Source organism: Oncorhynchus clarkii, unplaced genomic scaffold (genome assembly GCF_045791955.1).
Source record: "Oncorhynchus clarkii lewisi isolate Uvic-CL-2024 unplaced genomic scaffold, UVic_Ocla_1.0 unplaced_contig_2291_pilon_pilon, whole genome shotgun sequence".
In the NCBI taxonomy this organism is placed as follows: Eukaryota; Metazoa; Chordata; class Actinopteri; order Salmoniformes; family Salmonidae; genus Oncorhynchus; species Oncorhynchus clarkii.
Window position 1 is genome coordinate 59,569 of NW_027261074.1, and position 20,940 is coordinate 80,508.

General features: G+C 42.3%; 15 non-coding genes across 15 annotated transcripts; all 15 read right to left on the reverse strand.

Annotated features, from left to right (window-relative positions):
- Positions 1 to 4,495: 4,495 nt before the first annotated feature.
- trnas-gcu (transfer RNA serine (anticodon GCU)) lies at positions 4,496 to 4,577 on the reverse strand. Its single transcript has one exon. It is a non-coding gene; the product is annotated as a tRNA-Ser (tRNA).
- Positions 4,578 to 4,837: 260 nt separating this feature from the next.
- Positions 4,838 to 4,919, reverse strand: trnas-gcu (transfer RNA serine (anticodon GCU)). Its single transcript has one exon. It is a non-coding gene; the product is annotated as a tRNA-Ser (tRNA).
- A 1,759-nt stretch (positions 4,920 to 6,678) lies between these two features.
- On the reverse strand, positions 6,679 to 6,760 carry trnas-gcu (transfer RNA serine (anticodon GCU)). The gene has a single exon. It is a non-coding gene; the product is annotated as a tRNA-Ser (tRNA).
- Positions 6,761 to 8,434: 1,674 nt separating this feature from the next.
- Positions 8,435 to 8,516, reverse strand: trnas-gcu (transfer RNA serine (anticodon GCU)). Its single transcript has one exon. It is a non-coding gene; the product is annotated as a tRNA-Ser (tRNA).
- Positions 8,517 to 9,559: 1,043 nt separating this feature from the next.
- Positions 9,560 to 9,641, reverse strand: trnas-gcu (transfer RNA serine (anticodon GCU)). Its single transcript has one exon. It is a non-coding gene; the product is annotated as a tRNA-Ser (tRNA).
- A 480-nt stretch (positions 9,642 to 10,121) lies between these two features.
- On the reverse strand, positions 10,122 to 10,203 carry trnas-gcu (transfer RNA serine (anticodon GCU)). Its single transcript has one exon. It is a non-coding gene; the product is annotated as a tRNA-Ser (tRNA).
- Positions 10,204 to 11,356: 1,153 nt separating this feature from the next.
- Positions 11,357 to 11,438, reverse strand: trnas-gcu (transfer RNA serine (anticodon GCU)). The gene has a single exon. It is a non-coding gene; the product is annotated as a tRNA-Ser (tRNA).
- Positions 11,439 to 12,474: 1,036 nt separating this feature from the next.
- On the reverse strand, positions 12,475 to 12,556 carry trnas-gcu (transfer RNA serine (anticodon GCU)). The gene has a single exon. It is a non-coding gene; the product is annotated as a tRNA-Ser (tRNA).
- Positions 12,557 to 13,592: 1,036 nt separating this feature from the next.
- trnas-gcu (transfer RNA serine (anticodon GCU)) lies at positions 13,593 to 13,674 on the reverse strand. Its single transcript has one exon. It is a non-coding gene; the product is annotated as a tRNA-Ser (tRNA).
- A 1,037-nt stretch (positions 13,675 to 14,711) lies between these two features.
- trnas-gcu (transfer RNA serine (anticodon GCU)) lies at positions 14,712 to 14,793 on the reverse strand. Its single transcript has one exon. It is a non-coding gene; the product is annotated as a tRNA-Ser (tRNA).
- A 641-nt stretch (positions 14,794 to 15,434) lies between these two features.
- trnas-gcu (transfer RNA serine (anticodon GCU)) lies at positions 15,435 to 15,516 on the reverse strand. Its single transcript has one exon. It is a non-coding gene; the product is annotated as a tRNA-Ser (tRNA).
- Positions 15,517 to 16,552: 1,036 nt separating this feature from the next.
- Positions 16,553 to 16,634, reverse strand: trnas-gcu (transfer RNA serine (anticodon GCU)). The gene has a single exon. It is a non-coding gene; the product is annotated as a tRNA-Ser (tRNA).
- Positions 16,635 to 18,265: 1,631 nt separating this feature from the next.
- Positions 18,266 to 18,347, reverse strand: trnas-gcu (transfer RNA serine (anticodon GCU)). Its single transcript has one exon. It is a non-coding gene; the product is annotated as a tRNA-Ser (tRNA).
- A 480-nt stretch (positions 18,348 to 18,827) lies between these two features.
- On the reverse strand, positions 18,828 to 18,909 carry trnas-gcu (transfer RNA serine (anticodon GCU)). Its single transcript has one exon. It is a non-coding gene; the product is annotated as a tRNA-Ser (tRNA).
- A 1,598-nt stretch (positions 18,910 to 20,507) lies between these two features.
- trnas-gcu (transfer RNA serine (anticodon GCU)) lies at positions 20,508 to 20,589 on the reverse strand. Its single transcript has one exon. It is a non-coding gene; the product is annotated as a tRNA-Ser (tRNA).
- Between the last annotated feature and the right edge of the window lie 351 nt (positions 20,590 to 20,940).

Here is a 20,940-nt window from a genome sequence, read left to right on the forward strand (position 1 = left end):
AATAAAGCATCGAATTTTAATTGTTACACGATGAGACTCTAACCCATGCATGTAGAGCACAATGGATAAGCAGTCCATCGCCTTAACCACTCATCCACCTCATCCTGTTACTTACATGTGGCAAATGACCTTAAAAACCTGTAGTTGCTGTATGTAAACCCTAGATTGAAATCAATGAAAGTTAGGCAGAGCAATGGCAAGGCCATGTGTCGATCCCATCGAGACATTTAACAAATGTTTTGTCAGGCCGAGTGGTCTCAAGTGCTTGATTAAGTGTTTTGAGCTGTCGGTTCAAATCCCACCATTGAGGTTGCCCTTGGTGAAGCTATTCTTCAATACCTGAATCTTATTTGTCGCACTAGAATTGGGCAGGGATTCTATTTTCATGTGGGGCCATGTAAGAGAGGAAATAACAAATGTTTTGTGAAGAGGTTGGTGTTATAATCCACACATGCAGTTCATCGCCTTCACCACTCAGATACCAAGTCCTGTGCTCTCGCTGTGGCAGTCAGCAATCTTACCAGTGTTTGTGAAAGTCAAAATCTTCCAGTGCCAAAATAAATCACTGAATTTTAATTGTTACACGTTGAGGATGGGATTCGAACCCATGCATGCAGAGCACAATGGATTAGCAGTCCATCGCCTTAACCACTCGGCCACCTCATCCTGTTTTTTGGAAGTTGCAAATGACGTTAAAAGACTGTAGTTGCTGTATGTAAACCCTAGATTGAAATCAATGAAAGTTATGCAGAGCAATGGCAAGGCCATGTGTCTATCCCATCGAGACATTTAACAAATGTTTTGTCAGGCCGAGTGGTCTCCAGTGCTTGATTAAGTGTGTTGAGGTGTCGGTTCAAATCCCACTATTGAGGTTGCCCTTGGTGAAGTTATTCTTCAATACCTGAATCTTATTAGTCGCTCTAGGATTGCGCAGGGATTCTATTTTCATGTGGGGCCATGTAAGAGAGGAAATAACAAATGTTGTGTGAAGAGGTTGGTGTTATAATCCACACATGCAGTTCATCGCCTTCACCACTCAGATACCAAGTCCTGTGCTCTCGCTGTGGCAGTCAGCAATTTTGCCAGTGTTTGTGAAAGTCAAAATCTTCCATTGCCAAAATAAAGCACCGAATTTTAATTGTTACACGATGAGACTCTAAACCATGCATGTAGAGCACAATGGATAAGCAGTCCATCGCCTTAACCACTCATCCACCTCATCCTGTTACTTACATGTGGCAAATGACCTTAAAAACCTGTAGTTGCTGTATGTAAACCCTAGAATGAAATCAATGAAAGTTAGGCAGAGCAATGGCAAGGCCATGTGTCGATCCCATCGAGACATTTAACAAATGTTTTGTCAGGCCGAGTGGTCTCCAGTGCTTGATTAAGTGTGTTGAGGTGTCGGTTCAAATCCCACTATTGAGGTTGCCCTTGGTGAAGTTATTCTTCAATACCTGAATCTTATTAGTCGCTCTAGGATTGCGCAGGGATTCTATTTTCATGTGGGGCCATGTAAGAGAGGAAATAACAAATGTTGTGTGAAGAGGTTGGTGTTATAATCCACACATGCAGTTCATCGCCTTCACCACTCAGATACCAAGTCCTGTGCTCTCGCTGTGGCAGTCAGCAATTTTGCCAGTGTTTGTGAAAGTCAAAATCTTCCATTGCCAAAATAAAGCACCGAATTTTAATTGTTACACGATGAGACTCTAACCCATGCATGTAGAGCACAACAGATAAGCAGTCCATCGCCTTAACCACTCATCCACCTCATCCTGTTACTTACATGTGGCAAATGACCTTAAAAACCTGTAGTTGCTGTATGTAAACCCTAGATTGAAATCAATGAAAGTTAGGCAGAGCAATGGCAAGGCCATGTGTCGATCCCATCGAGACATTTAACAAATGTTTTGTCAGGCCGAGTGGTCTCAAGTGCTTGATTAAGTGTTTTAAACTGTCGGTTCAAATCCCACTATTGAGGTTGCCCTTGGTGAAGCTATTCTTCAATACCTGAATCTTATTAGTCGCACTAGAATTGGGCAGGGACTCTACATTCATGTGGGGCCATGTAAGAGAGGAAATAACAAATGTTTTGTGAAGAGGTTGGCGTTATAATCCACACATGCAGTTCATCGCCTTCACCACTCAGATACCAAGTCCTGTGCTCTCGCTGTGGTAGTCAGCAATTTTACCAGTGTTTGTGAAAGTCAAAATCTTCCAGTTCCAAAATAAAGCACAACATTTTAATTGTTACACGATAAGGATGGGATTCGAACCCATGCATGCAGAGCACAATGGATTAGCAGTCCATCGCCTTAACCACTCGGCCACCTCATCCTGTTTTTTGGAAGTTGCAAATGACGTTAAAAGACTGTAGTTGCTGTATGTAAACCCTAGATTGAAATCAATGAAAGTTATGCAGAGCAATGGCAAGGCCATGTGTCTATCCCATCGAGACATTTAACAAATGTTTTGTCAGCCCGAGTGGTCTCCAGTGCTTGATTAAGTGTGTTGAGGTGTCGGTTCAAATCCCACTATTGAGGTTGCCCTTGGTGAAGTTATTCTTCAATTCCTGAATCTTATTAGTCGCACTAGGATTGTGCAGGGACTCTACATTCATGTGGGGCCATGTAAGAGAGGAAATAACAAATGTTTTGTGAAGAAGTTGGTGTTATAATCCACACATGCAGTTCATCGCCTTCACCACTCAGATACCAAGTCCTGTGCTCTCGCTGTGGCAGTCAGCAATTTTACCAGTGTTTTGTGAAAGTCAAAATCTTCCATTGCCAAAATAAAGCACCGAATTTTAATTGTTACACGATGAGATTCTAACTCATGCATGTAGAGCACAATGGATAAGCAGTCCATCGCCTTAACCACTCATCCACCTCATCCTGTTATTTACATGTGGCAAATGACCTTAAAAACCTGTAGTTGCTGTATGTAAACCCTAGATTGAAATCAATGAACGTTAGGCAGAGCAATGGCAAGGCCATGTGTCGATCCCATCGAGACATTTAACAAATGTTTTGTCAGGCCGAGTGGTCTCCAGTGCTTGATTAAGTGTGTTGAGGTGTCGGTTCAAATCCCACTATTGAGGTTGCCCTTGGTGAAGTTATTCTTCAATACCTGAATCTTATTAGTCGCTCTAGGATTGCGCAGGGATTCTATTTTCATGTGGGGCCATGTAAGAGAGGAAATAACAAATGTTGTGTGAAGAGGTTGGTGTTATAATCCACACATGCAGTTCATCGCCTTCACCACTCAGATACCAAGTCCTGTGCTCTCGCTGTGGCAGTCAGCAATTTTGCCAGTGTTTGTGAAAGTCAAAATCTTCCAGTGCCAAAATAAAGCACATCATTTGAATTGTTACTCGATGAGGATGGGATTCGAACCCATGCATGCAGAGCACAATGGATTAGCAGTCCATCGCCTTAACCACTCTGTCACCTCATTCTGTTTTTTAGAAGTTGCAAATGACCTTAAAAGACTGTAGTTACTGTATGTAAACCCTAGATTGAAATCAATGAAAGTTATGCAGAGCAATGGCAAGGCCATGTGTCGATCCCATTGAGACATTTAACAAATGTTTTGTCAGGCCGAGTGGTCTCCAGTGCTTGATTAAGTGTGTTGAGGTGTCGGTTCAAATCCCACTATTGAGGTTGCCCTTGGTGAAGTTATTCTTCAATACCTGAATCTTATTAGTCGCTCTAGGATTGCGCAATGATTCTATTTTCATGTGGGGCCATGTAAGAGAGGAAATAACAAATGTTGTGTGAAGAGGTTGGTGTTACAATCCACACATGCAGTTCATCGCCTTCACCACTCAGATACCAAGTCCTGTGCTATCGCTGTGGCAGTCAGCAATTTTACCAGTGTTTGTGAAAGTCAAAATCTTCCATTGCCAAAATAAAGCACTGAATTTTAATTGTTACACGATGAGATTCTAACCCATGCATGTAGAGCACAATGGATAAGCAGTCCATCGCCTTAACCACTCATCCACCTCATCCTGTTATTTACATGTGGCAAATGACCTTAAAAACCTGTAGTTGCTGTATGTAAACCCTAGATTGAAATCAATGAAAGTTAGGCAGAGCAATGGCAAGGCAATGTGTCGATCCCACCGAGACATTTAACAAATGTTTTGTCAGGCCGAGTGGTCTACAGTGCTTGATTAAATGTGTTGAGGTGTCGGTTCAAATCCCACTATTGAGGTTGCCCTTGGTGAAGCTATTCTTCAATACCTGAATCGTATTAGTCGCACTAGGATTGTGCAGGGACTCTACATTCATGTGGGGCCATGTAAGAGAGGAAATAACAAATGTTTTGTGAAGAGGTTGGTGTTATAATCCACACATGCAGTTCATCGCCTTCACCACTCAGATACCAAGTCCTGTGCTATCGCTGTGGCAGTCAGCAATTTTGCCAGTGTTTGTGAAAGTCAAAATCTTCCAGTGCCAAAATAAAGCACATCATTTGAATTGTTACTCGATGAGGATGGGATTCGAACCCATGCATGCAGAGCACAATGGATTAGCAGTCCATCGCCTTAACCACTCGGCCACCTCATCCTGTTTTTTGGTAGTTGCAAATTACCTTAAAAGACTGTAGTTGCTGTATGTAAACCCTAGATTGAAATCAATGAAAGTTATGCAGAGCAATGGCAAGGCCATGTGTCTATCCCATCGAGACATTTAACAAATGTTTTGTCAGGCCGAGTGGTCTCCAGTGCTTGATTAAGTGTGTTGAGGTGTCGGTTCAAATCCCACTATTGAGGTTGCCCTTGGTGAAGTTATTCTTCAATACCTGAATTTTAATTTTAATTGTTACACGATGAGGATGGGATTCGAACCCATGCATGCAGAGCACAATGGATTAGCAGTCCATCGCCTTAACCACTCGGCCACCTCATCCTGTTTTTTGGAAGTTGCAAATGACGTTAAAAGACTGTAGTTGCTGTATGTAAACCCTAGATTGAAATCAATGAAAGTTATGCAGAGCAATGGCAAGGCCATGTGTCTATCCCATCGAGACATTTAACAAAAGTTTTGTCAGGCCGAGTGGTCTCCAGGGCTTGATTAAGTGTGTTGAGGTGTCGGTTCAAATCCCACTATTGAGGTTGCCCTTGGTGAAGTTATTCTTCAATACCTGAATCTTATTAGTTGCTCTAGGATTGCGCAGGGATTCTATTTTCATGTGGGGCCATGTAAGAGAGGAAATAACAAATGTTGTGTGAAGAGGTTGGTGTTATAATCCACACATGCAGTTCATCGCCTTCACCACTCAGATACCAAGTCCTATGCTCTCGCTGTGGCAGTCAGCAATTTTACCAGTGTTTGTGAAAGTCAAAATCTTCCATTGCCAAAATAAAGCACCGAATTTTAATTGTTACACGATGAGATTCTAACTCATGCATGTAGAGCACAATGGATAAGAAGTCCATCGCCTTAACCACTCATCCACCTCATCCTGTTATTTACATGTTATTTACCAGTGTTTGTGAAAGTCAAAATCTTCCAGTGCCAAAATAAATTACCGAATTTTAATTGTTACACGATGAGGATGGGATTCGAACCCATGCATGCAGAGCACAATGGATTAGCAGTCCATCGCCTTAACCACTCTGCCACCTCATTCTGTTTTTTAGAAGTTGCAAATGACCTTAAAAGACTGTAGTTACTGTATGTAAACCCTAGATTGAAATCAATGAAAGTTATGCAGAGCAATGGCAAGGCCATGTGTCGATCCCATCGAGACATTTAACAAATGTTTTGTCAGGCCGAGTGGTCTCCAGTGCTTGATTAAGTGTGTTGAGGTGTCGGTTCAAATCCCACTATTGAGGTTGCCCTTGGTGAAGTTATTCTTCAATACCTGAATCTTATTAGTCGCTCTAGGATTGCGCAATGATTCTATTTTCATGTGGGGCCATGTAAGAGAGGAAATAACAAATGTTGTGTGAAGAGGTTGGTGTTACAATCCACACATGCAGTTCATCGCCTTCACCACTCAGATACCAAGTCCTGTGCTATCGCTGTGGCAGTCAGCAATTTTACCAGTGTTTGTGAAAGTCAAAATCTTCCATTGCCAAAATAAAGCACTGAATTTTAATTGTTACACGATGAGATTCTAACCCATGCATGTAGAGCACAATGGATAAGCAGTCCATCGCCTTAACCACTCATCCACCTCATCCTGTTATTTACATGTGGCAAATGACCTTAAAAACCTGTAGTTGCTGTATGTAAACCCTAGATTGAAATCAATGAAAGTTAGGCAGAGCAATGGCAAGGCAATGTGTCCATCCCATCGAGACATTTAACAAATGTTTTGTCAGGCCGAGTGGTCTACAGTGCTTGATTAAGTGTGTTGAGGTGTCGGTTCAAATCCCACTATTGAGGTTGCCCTTGGTGAAGTTATTCTTCAATACCTGAATCTTATTAGTCGCTCTAGGATTGCGCAATGATTCTATTTTCATGTGGGGCCATGTAAGAGAGGAAATAACAAATGTTGTGTGAAGAGGTTGGTGTTACAACCCACACATGCAGTTCATCGCCTTCACCACTCAGATACCAAGTCCTGTGCTCTCACTGTGGCAGTCAGCAATTTTGCCAGTGTTTGTGAAAGTCAAATTCTTCCAGTGCCATAATAAAGCACATCATTTAAATTGTTACACGATGAGGATGGGATTCGAACCCATGCATGCAGAGCACAATGGATTAGCAGTCCATCGCCTTAACCACTCGGCCACCTCATCCTGTTTTTTGGAAGTTGCAAATGACCTAAACAACTGTAGTTGCTGTATGTAAACCCTAGATTGAAATCAATGAAAGTTATGCAGAGCAATGGCAAGGCCATGTGTCGATCCCATCGAGACATTTAACAAATGTTTTGTCAGGCCGAGTGGTCTCCAGTGCTTGATTAAGTGTGTTGAGGTGTCGGTTCAAATCCCACTATTGAGGTTGCCCTTGGTGAAGCTATTCTTCAATACCTGAATCGTATTAGTCGCACTAGGATTGTGCAGGGACTCTACATTCATGTGGGGCCATGTAAGAGAGGAAATAACAAATGTTTTGTGAAGAGGTTGGTGTTATAATCCACACATGCAGTTCATCGCCTTCACCACTCAGATACCAAGTCCTGTGCTCTCGCTGTGGCAGTCAGCAATTTTGCCAGTGTTTGTGAAAGTCAAAATCTTCCAGTGCCAAAATAAAGCACATCATTTGAATTGTTACTCGATGAGGATGGGATTCGAACCCATGCATGCAGAGCACAATGGATTAGCAGTCCATCGCCTTAACCACTCGGCCACCTCACTGGCAAGGCCATGTGTCGATCCCATCGAGACATTTAACAAATGTTTTGTCAGGCCGAGTGGTCTCCAGTGCTTGATTAAGTGTGTTGAGGTGTCGGTTCAAATCCCACTATTGAGGTTGCCCTTGGTGAAGTTATTCTTCAATACCTGAATCTTATTAGTCGCACTAGGATTGTGCAGGGACTCTACATTCATGTGGGGCCATGTAAGAGAGGAAATAACAAATGTTTTGTGAAGAAGTTGGTGTTATAATCCACACATGCAGTTCATCGCCTTCACCACTCAGATACCAAGTCCTGTGCTCTCGCTGTGGCAGTCAGCAATTTTACCAGTGTTTTGTGAAAGTCAAAATCTTCCATTGCCAAAATAAAGCACCGAATTTTAATTGTTACACGATGAGATTCTAACCAATGCATGTAGAGCACAATGGATAAGCAGTCCATCGCCTTAACCACTCATCCACCTCATCCTGTTATTTACATGTTATTTACCAGTGTTTGTGAAAGTCAAAATCTTCCAGTGCCAAAATAAATCACCGAATTTTAATTGTTACACGATGAGGATGGGATTCAAACCCATGCACGCAGAGCACAATGGATTAGCAGTCCATCGCCTTAACCACTCGGCCACCTCATTCTGTTTTTTGGAAGTTGCAAATGACCTTAAAAGACTGTAGTTACTGTATGTAAACCCTAGATTGAAATCAATGAAAGTTATGCAGAGCAATGGCGAGGACATGTGTCGATCCCATCGAGACATTTAACAAATGTTTTGTCAGGCCGAGTGGTCTCCAGTGCTTGATTAAGTGTGTTGAGGTGTCGGTTCAAATCCCACCATTGAGGTTGCCCTTGGTGAAGTTATTCTTCAATACCTGAATCTTATTAGTCGCTCTAGGATTGCGCAGGGATTCTATTTTCATGTGGGGCCATGCAAGAGAGGAAATAACAAATGTTGTGTGAAGAGGTTGGTGTTATAATCCACACATGCAGTTCATCGCCTTCACCACTCAGATACCAAGTCCTGTGCTCTCGCTGTGGCAGTCAGCAATTTTGCCAGTGTTTGTGAAAGTCAAAATCTTCCAGTGCCAAAATAAAGCACATCATTTGAATTGTTACTCGATGAGGATGGGATTCGAACCCATGCATGCAGAGCACAATGGATTAGCAGTCCATCGCCTTAACCACTCGGCCACCTCATCCTGTTTTTTGGAAGTTGCAAATGACCTTAAAAGACTGTAGTTGCTGTATGTAAACCCTAGAATGAAATCAATGAAAGTTAGGCAGAGCAATGGCAAGGCCATGTGTCGATCCCATCGAGACATTTAACAAATGTTTTGTCAGGCCGAGTGGTCTCCAGTGCTTGATTAAGTGTGTTGAGGTGTCGGTTCAAATCCCACTATTGAGGTTGCCCTTGGTGAAGTTATTCTTCAATACCTGAATCTTATTAGTCGCTCTAGGATTGCGCAGGGATTCTATTGTCATGTGGGGCCATGTAAGAGAGGAAATAACAAATGTTGTGTGAAGAGGTTGGTGTTATAATCCACACATGCAGTTCATCGCCTTCACCACTCAGATACCAAGTCCTGTGCTCTCGCTGTGGCAGTCAGCAATTTTGCCAGTGTTTGTGAAAGTCAAAATTTTCCATTGCCAAAATAAAGCACCGAATTTTAATTGTTACTCGATGAGGATGGGATTCGAACCCATGCATGCAGAGCACAATGGATAAGCAGTTCATCGCCTTAACCACTCATCCACCTCATCCTGTTACCTACATGTGGCAAATGACCTTAAAAACCTGTAGTTGCTGTATGTAAACCCTAGATTGAAATCAATGAAAGTTAGGCAGAGCAATGGCAAGGCCATGTGTCTATCCCATCGAGACATATAACAAATGTTTTGTCAGCCCGAGTGGTCTCCAGTGCTTGATTAAGTGTGTTGAGGTGTCGGTTCAAATCCCACTATTGAGGTTGCCCTTGGTGAAGTTATTCTTCAATACCTGAATCTTATTAGTCGCTCTAGGATTGCACAGGGATTCTATTTTCATTTTTTGGCCATGTAAGAGAGGAAATAACAAATGTTGTGTGAAGAGGTTGGTGTTATAATCCACACATGCAGTTCATCGCCTTCACCACTCAGATACCAAGTCCTGTGCTCTCGCTGTGGCAGTCAGCAATTTTGCCAGTGTTTGTGAAATTCAAAATCGTCCAGTGCCAAAATAAAGCACATCATTTAAATTGTTACTTGATGAGGATGGGATTCGAACCCATGCATGCAGAGCACAATGGATTAGCAGTCCATCGCCTTAACCACTCGGCCACCTCATCCTGTTTTTTAGAAGTTGCAAATGACCTTAAAAGACTGTAGTTGCTGTATGTAAACCCTAGAATGAAATCAATGAAAGTTAGGCAGAGCAATGGCAAGGCCATGTGTCGATCCCATCGAGACATTTAACAAATGTTTTGTCAGGCCGAGTGGTCTCCAGTGCTTGATTAAGTGTGTTGAGGTGTCGGTTCAAATCCCACTATTGAGGTTGCCCTTGGTGAAGTTATTCTTCAATACCTGAATCTTATTAGTCGCTCTAGGATTGCGCAGGGATTCTATTTTCATGTGGGGCCATGCAAGAGAGGAAATAACAAATGTTGTGTGAAGAGGTTGGTGTTATAATCCACACATGCAGTTCATCGCCTTCACCACTCAGATACCAAGTCCTGTGCTCTCGCTGTGGCAGTCAGCAATTTTGCCAGTGTTTGTGAAAGTCAAAATCTTCCAGTGCCAAAATAAAGCACATCATTTGAATTGTTACTCGATGAGGATGGGATTCGAACCCATGCATGCAGAGCACAATGGATTAGCAGTCCATCGCCTTAACCACTCGGCCACCTCATCCTGTTTTTTGGAAGTTGCAAATGACCTTAAAAGACTGTAGTTGCTGTATGTAAACCCTAGAATGAAATCAATGAAAGTTAGGCAGAGCAATGGCAAGGCCATGTGTCGATCCCATCGAGACATTTAACAAATGTTTTGTCAGGCCGAGTGGTCTCCAGTGCTTGATTAAGTGTGTTGAGGTGTCGGTTCAAATCCCACTATTGAGGTTGCCCTTGGTGAAGTTATTCTTCAATACCTGAATCTTATTAGTCGCTCTAGGATTGCGCAGGGATTCTATTGTCATGTGGGGCCATGTAAGAGAGGAAATAACAAATGTTGTGTGAAGAGGTTGGTGTTATAATCCACACATGCAGTTCATCGCCTTCACCACTCAGATACCAAGTCCTGTGCTCTCGCTGTGGCAGTCAGCAATTTTGCCAGTGTTTGTGAAAGTCAAAATCTTCCATTGCCAAAATAAAGCACCGAATTTTAATTGTTACACGATGAGACTCTAACCCATGCATGTAGAGCACAATGGATAAGCAGTCCATCGCCTTAACCACTCATCCACCTCATCCTGTTACTTACATGTGGCAAATGACCTTAAAAACCTGTAGTTGCTGTATGTAAACCCTAGATTGAAATCAATGAAAGTTAGGCAGAGCAATGGCAAGGCCATGTGTCGATCCCATCGAGACATTTAACAAATGTTTTGTCAGGCCGAGTGGTCTCAAGTGCTTGATTAAGTGTTTTAAACTGTCGGTTCAAATCCCACTATTGAGGTTGCCCTTGGTGAATCTATTCTTCAATACCTGAATCTTATTAGTCGCACTAGAATTGGGCAGGGATTCTATTTTCATGTGGGGCCATGTAAGAGAGGAAATAACAAATGTTTTGTGAAGAGGTTGGCGTTATAATCCACACATGCAGTTCATCGCCTTCTCCACTCAGATACCAAGTCCTGTGCTCTCGCTGTGGTAGTCAGCAATTTTACCAGTGTTTGTGAAAGTCAAAATCTTCCAGTTCCAAAATAAAGCACAACATTTTAATTGTTACACGATGAGGATGGGATTCGAACCCATGCATGCAGAGCACAATGGATTAATCTTACCAGTGTTTGTGAAAGTCAAAATCTTCCAGTGCCAAAATAAATCACTGAATTTTAATTGTTACACGATGAGGATGGGATTCGAACCCATGCATGCAGAGCACAATGGATTAGCAGTCCATCGCCTTAACCACTCGGCCACCTCATCCTGTTTTTTGGAAGTTGCAAATGACGTTAAAAGACTGTAGTTGCTGTATGTAAACCCTAGATTGAAATCAATGAAAGTTATGCAGAGCAATGGCAAGGCCATGTGTCTATCCCATCGAGACATTTAACAAATGTTTTGTCAGGCCGAGTGGTCTCCAGTGCTTGATTAAGTGTGTTGAGGTGTCGGTTCAAATCCCACTATTGAGGTTGCCCTTGGTGAAGTTATTCTTCAATACCTGAATCTTATTAGTCGCTCTAGGATTGCGCAGGGATTCTATTTTCATGTGGGGCCATGTAAGAGAGGAAATAACAAATGTTGTGTGAAGAGGTTGGTGTTATAATCCACACATGCAGTTCATCGCCTTCACCACTCAGATACCAAGTCCTGTGCTCTCGCTGTGGCAGTCAGCAATTTTGCCAGTGTTTGTGAAAGTCAAAATCTTCCATTGCCAAAATAAAGCACCGAATTTTAATTGTTACACGATGAGACTCTAACCCATGCATGTAGAGCACAATGGAAAAGCAGTCCATCGCCTTAACCACTCATCCACCTCATCCTGTTACTTACATGTGGCAAATGACCTTAAAAACCTGTAGTTGCTGTATGTAAAGCCTAGATTGAAATCAATGAAAGTTAGGCAGAGCAATGGCAAGGCCATGTGTCGATCCCATCGAGACATTTAACAAATGTTTTGTCAGGCCGAGTGGTCTCAAGTGCTTGATTAAGTGTTTTGAGCTGTCGGTTCAAATCCCACCATTGAGGTTGCCCTTGGTGATGCTATTCTTCAATACCTGAATCTTATTTGTCGCACTAGAATTGGGCAGGGATTCTATTTTCATGTGGGGCCATGTAATAGAGGAAATAACAAATGTTTTGTGAAGAGGTTGGTGTTATAATCCACACATGCAGTTCATCGCCTTCACCACTCAGATACCAAGTCCTGTGCTCTCGCTGTGGCAGTCAGCAATCTTACCAGTGTTTGTGAAAGTCAAAATCTTCCAGTGCCAAAATAAATCACTGAATTTTAATTGTTACACGATGAGGATGGGATTCGAACCCATGCATGCAGAGCACAATGGATTAGCAGTCCATCGCCTTAACCACTCGGCCACCTCATCCTGTTTTTTGGAAGTTGCAAATGACGTTAAAAGACTGTAGTTGCTGTATGTAAACCCTAGATTGAAATCAATGAAAGTTATGCAGAGCAATGGCAAGGCCATGTGTCTATCCCATCGAGACATTTAACAAATGTTTTGTCAGCCCGAGTGGTCTCCAGTGCTTGATTAAGTGTGTTGAGGTGTCGGTTCAAATCCCACTATTGAGGTTGCCCTTGGTGAAGTTATTCTTCAATTCCTGAATCTTATTAGTCGCAATAGGATTGTGCAGGGACTCTACATTCATGTGGGGCCATGTAAGAGAGGAAATAACAAATGTTTTGTGAAGAAGTTGGTGTTATAATCCACACATGCAGTTCATCGCCTTCACCACTCAGATACCAAGTCCTGTGCTCTCGCTGTGGCAGTCAGCAATTTTGCCAGTGTTTGTGAAAGTCAAAATCTTCCATTGCCAAAATAAAGCACCGAATTTTAATTGTTACACGATGAGACTCTAACCCATGCATGTAGAGCACAATGGATAAGCAGTCCATCGCCTTAACCACTCATCCACCTCATCCTGTTACTTACATGTGGCAAATGACCTTAAAAACCTGTAGTTGCTGTATGTAAACCCTAGATTGAAATCAATGAAAGTTAGGCAGAGCAATGGCAAGGCCATGTGTCGATCCCATCGAGACATTTAACAAATGTTTTGTCAGGCCGAGTGGTCTCAAGTGCTTGATTAAGTGTTTTAAACTGTCGGTTCAAATCCCACTATTGAGGTTGCCCTTGGTGAAGCTATTCTTCAATACCTGAATCTTATTAGTCGCACTAGAATTGGGCAGGGATTCTATTTTCATGTGGGGCCATGTAAGAGAGGAAATAACAAATGTTTTGTGAAGAGGTTGGCGTTATAATCCACACATGCAGTTCATCGCCTTCACCACTCAGATACCAAGTCCTGTGCTCTCGCTGTGGTAGTCAGCAATTTTACCAGTGTTTGTGAAAGTCAAAATCTTCCAGTTCCAAAATAAAGCACAACATTTTAATTGTTACACGATGAGGATGGGATTCGAACCCATGCATGCAGAGCACAATGGATTAGCAGTCCATCGCCTTAACCACTCGGCCACCTCATCCTGTTTTTTCGAAGTTGCAAATTACCTTAAAAGACTGTAGTTGCTGTATGTAAACCCTAGATTGAAATCAATGAAAGTTATGCAGAGCAATAGCAAGGCCATGTGTCTATCCCATCGAGACATTTAACAAATGTTTTGTCAGCCCGAGTGGTCTCCAGTGCTTGATTAAGTGTGTTGAGGTGTCGGTTCAAATCCCACTATTGAGGTTGCCCTTGGTGAAGTTATTCTTCAATTCCTGAATCTTATTAGTCGCACTAGGATTGTGCAGGGACTCTACATTCATGTGGGGCCATGTAAGAGAGGAAATAACAAATGTTTTGTGAAGAAGTTGGTGTTATAATCCACACATGCAGTTCATCGCCTTCACCACTCAGATACCAAGTCCTGTGCTCTCGCTGTGGCAGTCAGCAATTTTACCAGTGTTTTGTGAAAGTCAAAATCTTCCATTGCCAAAATAAAGCACCGAATTTTAATTGTTACACGATGAGATTCTAACTCATGCATGTAGAGCACAATGGATAAGCAGTCCATCGCCTTAACCACTCATCCACCTCATCCTGTTATTTACATGTGGCAAATGACCTTAAAAACCTGTAGTTGCTGTATGTAAACCCTAGATTGAAATCAATGAACGTTAGGCAGAGCAATGGCAAGGCCATGTGTCGATCCCATCGAGACATTTAACAAATGTTTTGTCAGGCCGAGTGGTCTCCAGTGCTTGATTAAGTGTGTTGAGGTGTCGGTTCAAATCCCACTATTGAGGTTGCCCTTGGTGAAGTTATTCTTCAATACCTGAATCTTATTAGTCGCTCTAGGATTGCGCAGGGATTCTATTTTCATGTGGGGCCATGTAAGAGAGGAAATAACAAATGTTGTGTGAAGAGGTTGGTGTTATAATCCACACATGCAGTTCATCGCCTTCACCACTCAGATACCAAGTCCTGTGCTCTCGCTGTGGCAGTCAGCAATTTTGCCAGTGTTTGTGAAAGTCAAAATCTTCCAGTGCCAAAATAAAGCACATCATTTGAATTGTTACTCGATGAGGATGGGATTCGAACCCATGCATGCAGAGCACAATGGATTAGCAGTCCATCGCCTTAACCACTCGGCCACCTCATCCTGTTTTTTGTAAGTTGCAAATTACCTTAAAAGACTTTAGTTGCTGTATGTAAACCCTAGATTGAAATCAATGAAAGTTAGGCAGAGCAATGGCAAGGCCATGTGTCGATCCCATCGAGACATTTAACAAATGTTTTGTCAGGCCGAGTGGTCTCCAGTGCTTGATTAAGTGTGTTGAGGTGTCGGTTCAAATCCCACTATTGAGGTTGCCCTTGGTGAAGTTATTCTTCAATACCTGAATCTTATTAGTCGCTCTAGGATTGCGCAGGGATTCTATTTTCATGTGGGGCCATGTAAGAGAGGAAATAACAAATGTTGTGTGAAGAGGTTGGTGTTATAATCCACACATGCAGTTCATCGCCTTCACCACTCAGATACCAAGTCCTATGCTCTCGCTGTGGCAGTCAGCAATTTTACCAGTGTTTGTGAAAGTCAAAATCTTCCATTGCCAAAATAAAGCACCAAATTTTAATTGTTACACGATGAGATTCTAACTCATGCATGTAGAGCACAATGGATAAGAAGTCCATCGCCTTAACCACTCATCCACCTCATCCTGTTATTTACATGTTATTTACCATTTTTTGTGAAAGTCAAAATCTTCCAGTGCCAAAATAAATCACTGAATTTTAATTGTTACACGATGAGGATGGGATTCGAACCCATGCATGCAGAGCACAATGGATTAGCAGTCCATCGCCTTAACCACTCGGCCACCTCATCCTGATTTTTGGAAGTTGCAAATGACCTTAAAAGACTGTAGTTGCTGTATGTAAACCCTAGAATGAAATCAATGAAAGTTAGGCAGAGCAATGGCAAGGCCATGTGTCGATCCCATCGAGACATTTAACAAATGTTTTGTCAGGCCGAGTGGTCTCCAGTGCTTGATTAAGTGTGTTGAGGTGTCGGTTCAAATCCCACTATTGAGGTTGCCCTTGGTGAAGTTATTCTTCAATACCTGAATCTTATTAGTCGCACTAGGATTGTGCAGGGACTCTACATTCATGTGGGGCCATGTAAGAGAGGAAATAACAAATGTTTTGTGAAGAAGTTGGTGTTATAATCCACACATGCAGTTCATCGCCTTCACCACTCAGATACCAAGTCCTGTGCTCTCGCTGTGGCAGTCAGCAATTTTACCAGTGTTTGTGAAAGTCAAAATCTTCCATTGCCAAAATAAAGCACCGAATTTTAATTGTTACACGATGAGATTCTAACCCATGCATGTAGAGCACAATGGATAAGCAGTCCATCGCCTTAACCACTCATCCACCTCATCCTGTTATTTACATGTGGCAAATGACCTTAAAAACCTGTAGTTGCTGTATGTAAACCCTAGATTGAAATCAATGAAAGTTAGGCAGAGCAATGGCAAGGCCATGTGTCGATCCCATCGAGACATTTAACAAATGTTTTGTCAGGCCGAGTTGTCTCCAGTGCTTGATTAAGTGTGTTGAGGTGTCGGTTCAAATCCCACTATTGAGGTTGCCCTTGGTGAAGTTATTCTTCAATACCTGAATCTTATTAGTCGCTCTAGGATTGCGCAGGGATTCTATTGTCATGTGGGGCCATGTAAGAGAGGAAATAACAAATGTTGTGTGAAGAGGTTGGTGTTATAATCCACACATGCAGTTCATCGCCTTCACCACTCAGATACCAAGTCCTGTGCTCTCGCTGTGGCAGTCAGCAATTTTACCAGTGTTTGTGAAAGTCAAAATCTTCCAGTGCCAAAATAAATCACTGAATTTTAATTGTTACACGATGAGGATGGGATTCGAACCCATGCATGCAGAGCACAATGGATTAGCAGTCCATCGCCTTAACCACTCGGCCACCTCATCCTGTTTTTTGGAAGTTGCAAATGACCTTAAAAGACTGTAGTTGCTGTATGTAAACCCTAGATTGAAATCAATGAAAGTTATGCAGAGCAATGGCAAGGCCATGTGTCTATCCCATCGAGACATTTAACAAAAGTTTTGTCAGGCCGAGTGGTCTCCAGGGCTTGATTAAGTGTGTTGAGGTGTCGGTTCAAATCCCACTATTGAGGTTGCCCTTGGTGAAGTTATTCTTCAATACCTGAATCTTATTAGTCGCACTAGGATTGTGCAGGGACTCTACATTCATGTGGGGCCATGTAAGAGAGGAAATAACAAATGTTTTGTGAAGAAGTTGGTGTTATAATCCACACATGCAGTTCATCGCCTTCACCACTCAGATACCAAGTCCTGTGCTCTCGCTGTGGCAGTCAGCAATTTTACCAGTGTTTGTGAAAGTCAAAATCTTCCATTGCCAAAATAAAGCACCGAATTTTAATTGTTACACGAAGAGATTCTAACTCATGCATGTAGAGCACAATGGATAAGCAGTCCATCGCCTTAACCACTCATCCACCTCATCCTGTTATTTACATGTTATTTACCAGTGTTTGTGAAAGTCAAAATCTTCCAGTGCCAAAGTAAATCACCGAATTTTAATTGTTACACGATGAGGATGGGATTCGAACCCATGCATGCAGAGCACAATGGATTAGCAGTCCATCGCCTTAACCACTCGGCCACCTCATTCTGTTTTTTGGAAGTTGCAAATGACCTTAAAAGACTGTAGTTACTGTATGTAAACCCTAGATTGAAATCAATGAAAGTTAGGCAGATACCAAGTCCTGTGCTCTCGCTGTGGCAGTCAGCAATTTTACCAGTGTTTGTGAAAGTCAAAATCTTCCATTGCCAAAATAAAGCACCGAATTTTAATTGTTACACGATAAGATTCTAACCCATGCATGTAGAGCACAATGGATAAGCAGTCCATCGCCTTAACCACTCATCCACCTCATCCTGTTATTTACATGTGGCAAATGACCTTAAAAACCTGTAGTTGCTGTATGTAAACCCTAGATTGAAATCAATGAAAGTTAGGCAGAGCAATGGCAAGGCCATGTGTCGATCCCATCGAGACATTTAACAAATGTTTTGTCAGGCCGAGTTGTCTTCAGTGCTTGATTAAGTGTGTTGAGGTGTCGGTTCAAATCCCACTATTGAGGTTGCCCTTGGTGAAGTTATTCTTCAATACCTGAATCTTATTAGTCGCTCTAGGATTGCGCAGGGATTCTATTTTCATGTGGGGCCATGTAAGAGAGGAAATAACAAATGTTGTGTGAAGAGGTTGGTGTTATAATCCACACATGCAGTTCATCGCCTTCACCACTCAGATACCAAGTCCTATGCTCTCGCTGTGGCAGTCAGCAATTTTACCAGTGTTTGTGAAAGTCAAAATCTTCCATTGCCAAAATAAAGCACCGAATTTTAATTGTTACACGATGAGATTCTAACTCATGCATGTAGAGCACAATGGATAAGAAGTCCATCGCCTTAACCACTCATCCACCTCATCCTGTTATTTACATGTTATTTACCAGTGTTTGTGAAAGTCAAAATCTTCCAGTGCCAAAATAAATTACCGAATTTTAATTGTTACACGATGAGGATGGGATTCGAACCCATGCATGCAGAGCACAATGGATTAGCAGTCCATCGCCTTAACCACTCGGCCACCTCATCCTGTTTTTTGGAAGTTGCAAATTACCTTAAAAGACTGTAGTTGCTGTATGTAAACCCTAGATTGAAATCAATGAAAGTTATGCAGAGCAATGGCAAGGCCATGTGTCTATCCCATCGAGACATTTAACAAATGTTTTGTCAGCCCGAGTGGTCTCCAGTGCTTGATTAAGTGTGTTGAGGTGTCGGTTCAAATCCCACTATTGAGGTTGCCCTTGGTGAAGTTATTCTTCAATACCTGAATCTTATTAGTCGCTCTAGGATTGCGCAGGGATTCTATTTTCATGTGGGGCCATGTAAGAGAGGAAATAACAAATGTTGTGTGAAGAGGTTGGTGTTATAATCCACACATGCAGTTCATCGCCTTCACCACTCAGATACCAAGTCCTGTGCTCTCGCTGTGGCAGTCAGCAATTTTGCCAGTGTTTGTGAAAGTCAAAATCTTCCAGTGCCAAAATAAATCACTGAATTTTAATTGTTACACGATGAGGATGGGATTCGAACCCATGCATGCAGAGCACAATGGATTAGCAGTCCATCGCCTTAACCACTCGGCCACCTCATCCTGATTTTTGGAAGTTGCAAATGACCTTAAAAGACTGTAGTTGCTGTATGTAAACCCTAGAATTAAATCAATGAAAGTTAGGCAGAGCAATGGCAAGGCCATGTGTCGATCCCATCGAGACATTTAACAAATGTTTTGTCAGGCCGAGTGGTCTCCAGTGCTTGATTAAGTGTGTTGAGGTGTCGGTTCAAATCCCACTATTGAGGTTGCCCTTGGTGAAGTTATTCTTCAATACCTGAATCTTATTAGTCGCTCTAGGATTGCGCAGGGATTCTATTTTCATGTGGGGCCATGTAAGAGAGGAAATAACAAATGTTGTGTGAAGAGGTTGGTGTTATAATCCACACATGCAGTTCATCGCCTTCACCACTCAGATACCAAGTCCTGTGCTCTCGCTGTGGCAGTCAGCAATTTTGCCAGTGTTTGTGAAAGTCAAAATCTTCCAGTGCCAAAATAAAGCACATCATTTGAATTGTTACTCGATGAGGATGGGATTCGAACCCATGCATGCAGAGCACAATAGATTAGCAGTCCATCGCCTTCACCACTCGGCCACCTCATCCTGTTTTTAGGAAGTTGCAAATGACCTTAAAAGACTGTAGTTGCTGTATGTAAACCCTAGAATGAAATCAATGAAAGTTAGGCAGAGCAATGGCAAGGCCATGTGTCGATCCCATCGAGACATTTAACAAATGTTTTGTCAGGCCGAGTGGTCTCCAGTGCTTGATTAAGTGTGTTGAGGTGTCGGTTCAAATCCCACTATTGAGGTTGCCCTTGGTGAAGTTATTCTTCAATACCTGAATCTTATTAGTCGCTCTAGGATTGCGCAGGGATTCTATTTTCATGTGGGGCCATGTAAGAGAGGAAATAACAAATGTTGTGTGAAGAGGTTGGTGTTATAATCCACACATGCAGTTCATCGCCTTCACCACTCAGATACCAAGTCCTGTGCTCTCGCTGTGGCAGTCAGCAATTTTGCCAGTGTTTGTGAAAGTCAAAATCTTCCATTGCCAAAATAAAGCACCGAATTTTAATTGTTACACGATGAGACTCTAACCCATGCATGTAGAGCACAATGGATAAGCAGTCCATCGCCTTAACCACTCATCCACCTCATCCTGTTACTTACATGTGGCAAATGACCTTAAAAACCTGTAGTTGCTGTATGTAAACCCTAGATTGAAATCAATGAAAGTTAGGCAGAGCAATGGCAAGGCCATGTGTCGATCCCATCGAGACATTTAACAAATGTTTTGTCAGGCCGAGTTGTCTTCAGTGCTTGATTAAGTGTGTTGAGGTGTCGGTTCAAATCCCACTATTGAGGTTGCCCTTGGTGAAGTTATTCTTCAATACCTGAATCTTATTAGTCGCTCTAGGATTGTGCAGGGATTCTATTGTCATGTGGGGCCATGTAAGAGAGGAAATAACAAATGTTGTGTGAAGAGGTTGGTGTTATAATCCACACATGCAGTTCATCGCCTTCACCACTCAGATACCAAGTCCTGTGCTCTCGCTGTGGCAGTCAGCAATTTTGCCAGTGTTTGTGAAAGTCAAAATCTTCCAGTGCCAAAATAAAGCACATCATTTGAATTGTTACTCGATGAGGATGGGATTCGAACCCATGCATGCAGAGCACAATGGATTAGCAGTCCATCGCCTTAACCACTCGGCCACCTCATCCTGTTTTTTGGAAGTTGCAAATGACGTTAAAAGACTGTAGTTGCTGTATGTAAACCCTAGATTGAAATCAATGAAAGTTATGCAGAGCAATGGCAAGGCCATGTGTCTATCCCATCGAGACATTTAACAAATGTTTTGTCAGGCCGAGTGGTCTCCAGTGCTTGATTAAGTGTGTTGAGGTGTCGGTTCAAATCCCACTATTGAGGTTGCCCTTGGTGAAGTTATTCTTCAATACCTGAATCTTATTAGTCGCTCTAGGATTGCGCAGGGATTCTATTTTCATGTGGGGCCATGTAAGAGAGGAAATAACAAATGTTGTGTGAAGAGGTTGGTGTTATAATCCACACATGC